The sequence below is a fragment of the Peromyscus maniculatus genome, chromosome 11, assembly GCF_049852395.1.
Source record: "Peromyscus maniculatus bairdii isolate BWxNUB_F1_BW_parent chromosome 11, HU_Pman_BW_mat_3.1, whole genome shotgun sequence".
NCBI classification, from domain to species: Eukaryota; Metazoa; Chordata; class Mammalia; order Rodentia; family Cricetidae; genus Peromyscus; species Peromyscus maniculatus.
In genome coordinates this window covers 34900773-34905582 of record NC_134862.1, presented here as the reverse complement: position 1 = coordinate 34905582, position 4810 = coordinate 34900773, and the positions used below count along the sequence as shown (strand labels likewise).

Sequence of the window (4810 nt, the reverse complement as noted above, 5' to 3'; positions counted from 1 at the left end):
TCAGGATGTGAACTGCCTTCAGGGCGAGTGGGTGTATATACCAGATTTTTGGAGATGTTTCTGAATCAAATCATTTTAACAGCCTTGTCCACTTGAAATAAATTTAGCAGAAAAATTTCATGTTTGCTTAGCCATTAATGAGTTTACCGCTGTCTCACATCTAACCTAAGTGGGGGTCGAGTGACAAAGAACAGGTCCTCCACACTTGAAGGGAACCCACACCTGCCTGTGGCACTGTCTGCACATCCACTCACACCCACAAGACCTTTTCTTACTGAAGTTAATTATTGTCTAATTGGCAGATGCAGTGGACATTTCCAAGCCTGTATTTTCTTTCTTTTTTTTTTTTTCTTAAGTTAAGGTGTCCTGAACTGCACCACAGGGTCTGTGGTCCTCGGTTTACTATGTCATCGGTCACCTATGGAACTGAGGGGCCCTTTAAGGGTCTTTCCGCTCTGGCTCCCGGAGTTGGAGAAGGTTACTACACCTGTGTCAGTGAAATCACCTCAGACCGGCACAGCTGGAACAGACAGGCTTGTTTGTATCACTTCAGACATCAGACTTGAGGGTTATACGAAAATGGGAGGTGCTTTCTCAAAGGCCCTGCTTAAAAAGCCATTAGTGGGTGTGGGCAGAGAGGGGCCTCAGAATTTTTAAGAGTGCATACTGCTCCTGCTGAGCTTGGTTCCTAACACCCTGGTCAGTTGGCCTGCAGTTACTTGTAACTCCAGCCTCAGGGGATCCGATGCCCTCTTCTGGCCTCTTCAGGACCTGCACTAACGTGCTCATACACCCTCCCCCCCCCATACCTACATAATTAAAAATAAAATCTTAAAACATTAAATCCCTAGGGAGATGGCTCAGTTGGCAAAGCACCTACATTTGCAAGAAAGAAGACCTAAGTCGGTCCTCAGAATCCACGTTAAAAAGAAAAGTTGGATTTCAATGATGGTGAGGGGGAGGCTGACACAGATGAGGACCCAGACGCTCCCAGGTCAGCTGGCTTAGGCTTTCTGATCAAGGTCCAGGATGAGAGAGAACTTGTCTCAAATAGTGAGAGAGGCCTGAGGTAAAAAACACTCATGGTTGTCCTCTTCCCTCTCCAAGCATGTGTACCTGCCCACCCACATATACCCCAATACATGTACTCACCAACATGCACATACTCACATACCTGAACATACACATGCACAAACGTGCACATACTCACACATACCTGAACATACACACGCACAAACATGCAATACTCACACATACCTGAACATACACATGCACAAGAGAAATAAAAAAATGTGTCTTCACTCCAGAACTGTTTCATCCATTATTTTATTTACTTTGAAGACACTGTCTCCTACTTTCCAGGCTGGCCTCAAATTTCCTATGTAGCAGAGGTGACCTTAAACTTCTGATCCTCATACCCCTACCTCCTGAGTGCTAGGATTTACAGGTGTGCACGCACTGTTACACCCTGTTTAAGTAATGCTGAGGATCGAACCCAGAGCCTCCTGCATGCCGGGTAAGCACCCCATCAAACTCATCTGCACCCCGAGATCCTGAACCCTTCCTTCAACGGATTCTACAGAGCTGTTTTATGTATCAGAAAGCAAGCCCTAGAGGATGCTTTCCTAAGAACTAAATGCTAGAGTCTTGAAGCCTCATGACTGTTCTGGGTATAGGCCATTGTCTTCAGGCATTTGGCTTCATCACTTAGGAGATTCAGAGTGCCAGTCTGCTCTGGCCTGAGAAGCAGAGCCAGGCTTACGTGATTAGCAGCTGGGATACCTGCTGAAGTGGGTTCTAGCCTCGTTCGCCATGGACTGCAAGGCCACCTACAGCCCAGTCTCCTTGACTTTGAGAAGCAGTTAACAGTGTCCTGACTGTCACAGCTTCACAGGCTCAGCTTGGGGGTAATGAAACTATAGTACAAGGAGAAGGCGGGCGAGCTGGGAATGCTAGAACAAGCTAATGCTGGATTTCTTGGTAAGGCCAAGAGAAAGGAGCTAGCATTCAAATATATGTTGGCCAAATGGGCCTGACTGTGGCCCCAGTCCATTAATCAGAGATTCGTGTTCAGATCAAATGAACAGCAGAGCAGATAAAAGTTTATGGTTGCCCTTTTGGAAAAAAAAAATCATTCAATGACTTTGGGGTAGGCATTAGGACAGAATTTCTGACAATTTCTGAAATGACCCGAAGCATACTTTTGCACTTGGCATTTTTGGTCCACACCTTGTCTGCTTCCCTTTGGACACCATGATACTTTGGTTCCCCACCATCTGATTTCTCTTGATCTTCATACCTGCCCACCTGGAAGCTGTGGGAACATTGCTGAGGCTGAGAAAAGGGAAGGTCTCCCCTTTGCCTTGCGGCCCCCTTCGTCTCTAGTGTTCCCCTGACAAACACGGTCCTCTATGTCCTGTAAGTGGCATTTAAATATGCCCCTGGAGCTAGGGTTGAAGAAGCACCATCCCCATGTTGCTGGGGTCTTGTTTACCTGGTAGCTCCTCTCAAAACAAGTCGGCAAAGCAGACCCTGGCCCCCTAGGAGTCCGGCAGACTGCGCCTGCCTGAAAAACACCGAACAGCTCTACATTATGCATGGAGAAGCTACAGAAGCCATCTGACAAGAGCCAGGAAGGATGTGGGACCACAGCGGGTCTCCACGGTGACCTGTGATCCCCTGTTTTGGCTCCAGGGCTACTTCCTGGAAGGTCAAGTATGAGAAGGTGGAGCTCAAGGAGTGAGTAGGGGCACTGGACAGGGCTGTATCCAGCTCTCCAGGGAGACGGCACTGCTGAGATAGGGCCAGGCCCAAAGCAGCCAGGGCCGCACTTGGGATGTGTCTGGGCAGTCTTAGTTTCTAATCCCTGTCGGGCCATCTGCTTTCCCCGAAGGAGCTCTCTACCAAACCAGAGGGCAGTGCTGAAGGCCTGGCATCTGGAGACGGAAGAGTCTGTCGTAGCCAGCTGGCCCAGGGTAAGGTAGGGCCACGATATCTGTGTGGGCAGCACTGGAACGGAGGGGCTGGGACTAAGGGCTAGAGCATCTCTGGCTGTGGGTAGGACCAGCAGAGCCGCAGATCTTGGTCTCCTTGGTAGTGAGTGCAGTGCATCCGCGGACAATGCAAGTTCCTAGAACCAAAACAGAGCCACACTGCTGGGTCCGTCCAGGACCTTCCGATCCTTACAAACTTGGAACTGGTGATTATCAGGTTTGTGAGCAGAACCTTCAACACAGGCGGTTAGGGCAGAGGGGTGGCCTGACCCCCAGCCCTGCCCTCCGCAGGGTTCCTGATAATCTCTTCTCGTTGGTGGGCCTGTTCGGGAACACGGGTGGCTTTCTGGGAAGTCCCATCTTTGCCTCTGGGTAAGAGCTGTTGCTTCCTTCTGCCTATAGGCCAGGAAGGAAGATCAGAAGTTGGGAAGGGAGCGAAGAACTCTAATGGAACAAATACAACCAAGTGTACTGTGTGGTGCCTGCCAAGTCCGTTAGGCAGCACTTGCTTCCTTCCTCTCCGCTCTGGGGTAGTTTCATCTACTGGTTCCATTTACACCATAGTAGGTGTTTTTGGTAAGGCAGAGAGAACCACAGGTGGCCTCCGATTCCACATTCAGTAAGTGGGCCAGGCAGAAATCAGGTAAGACCCAGGGCACCCTTTCAAACTTATGCCATTCTCCTTGGCAAAGCCCGAGGAGGGGAAGGGATCCATCTCGACCCCTCTCATTCCAGATACCGAGGATCTTGCTAGCGACGGGCAGTCTTTCCGGAAGTTTATGGGAGTACTGGCAAGGACTTGGTCTCATGTTTGCACACCACAGAAATGGACAGTCAGGGAGGCCAGGCATCTCTCTGGCCACCAGCTGCCTGGCTTACTGGTGGGGGAGTGAGCTTAAAAGGGCTTTTCCGAAGGCCAGAGCATCAGAATGCAACAGGGTTTTCCCCCCTCTTCATCTTACAGGGTCGAGTGACGCACCTGAGGGCACGTCTGTCCTGTTTGGTTTGAGAGCCGGTCCTGGATTCAGAACCAGAGACTGGAAGTCCGCGGAGCAACTCTGGTCAACTTTGGTTCAGTCCTGTAGAGGAATCCGTGGGGGAAGGCTGATGACATCATGAAGAACAGGTCATCATCGTGGGAAAACAGGAGGAGCAGCAGCTGTAAAGGATACTAGAGCTGGCTAAATCTCGCAGTAAGAGGCCACATCTGGTACCTGGATCTGAGCTGTGATCTTTGAAGAAGTTAGGGGTTCCCGTTTTTATGGGAGAGGAGCAGTATGATGAGCAGAGCTGGCTGTGGGGTTCCTTAGGCGGGGATGCGCTGCCTTCTGCCGCCAGCCTCCTGAGCCCTGGGGGCACAAGTCCGCCTGGGCTGGGGGCATAAATGTAAGAGGGACCGGGGCTGGGGCTGTCCGGCTGTCTGTTAGCCTCAAGTCCCTAACCGAGTCACCAACGGTCGCATGTAAATATGCGCGCGCACACAAAGCCAGGCCCGCCTGACCCTGCGAGTGCGTGGCAGTGTGTGGCAGCTTCTGGTTGAGGGTTGCACGTGCAGCCTTTATCATTGACCTTCTCAAGATGTTTTTATGTCTTTCCGCAAAACAAAACTCTAGTCCGTAAACCTCTTTATTTTATGTTCATTGAATAAGTGCTAGCTGAAGTTTTTGGTTTTTAGACAGATTTTAAGTAAGTAAACAGACATTTAAGGAAGGGCTTCCTAATCCCAGAATGAGAATTGGTTGAAACATTTGAAAGCATTTAACTTTATATTAGTATGAGAAATACCAACTTGTTGCCATGCAAGTTGCCCCTGTACT

The 4810-nt window shown here is 49.9% G+C and overlaps 1 long non-coding RNA gene across 1 annotated transcript; it reads right to left on the bottom strand.

Moving 5' to 3' along the window:
• Window positions 1-1310: 1310 nt before the first annotated feature.
• LOC121821226 (uncharacterized) lies at window positions 1311-4451 on the bottom strand. The gene is made up of 2 exons (XR_006061921.2): window positions 3973-4451; window positions 1311-3130 (listed from the first exon to the last, which is right to left on the bottom strand). It is a non-coding gene; the product is annotated as an uncharacterized LOC121821226 (long non-coding RNA).
• Window positions 4452-4810: the final 359 nt, after the last annotated feature.